Genomic DNA, 247 nt, shown 5'->3' with positions numbered 1-247 from the left:
ACGTCTTCACCACACAATCATCTGCGAACGCAATCTGCACACCAGCGACTCTTTTGAACATCCAGTACTCAGGTGTTTCCAGCGGGTGTGCAAGTTTTTACAAACTGATCGGAATAGAGTTAAAGGTTGAACATGGCGAGAAAAAACGAAGTCAGCCCCCTCGTTTACCCAAATCATACGTATAAATGATTTCTGATTTGGCACCACGTTTCGTATACTAGTTTTGAGAATTGCTACCAAGCACACC

Source organism: Plasmopara halstedii, assembly GCF_900000015.1.
Source record: "Plasmopara halstedii genome assembly, contig: Scaffold_3120, whole genome shotgun sequence".
Classification (NCBI taxonomy): domain Eukaryota; phylum Oomycota; class Peronosporomycetes; order Peronosporales; family Peronosporaceae; genus Plasmopara; species Plasmopara halstedii.
The sequence above is the reverse complement of the archived record's forward strand: the minus strand, read 5'-3'. Positions refer to the sequence as shown.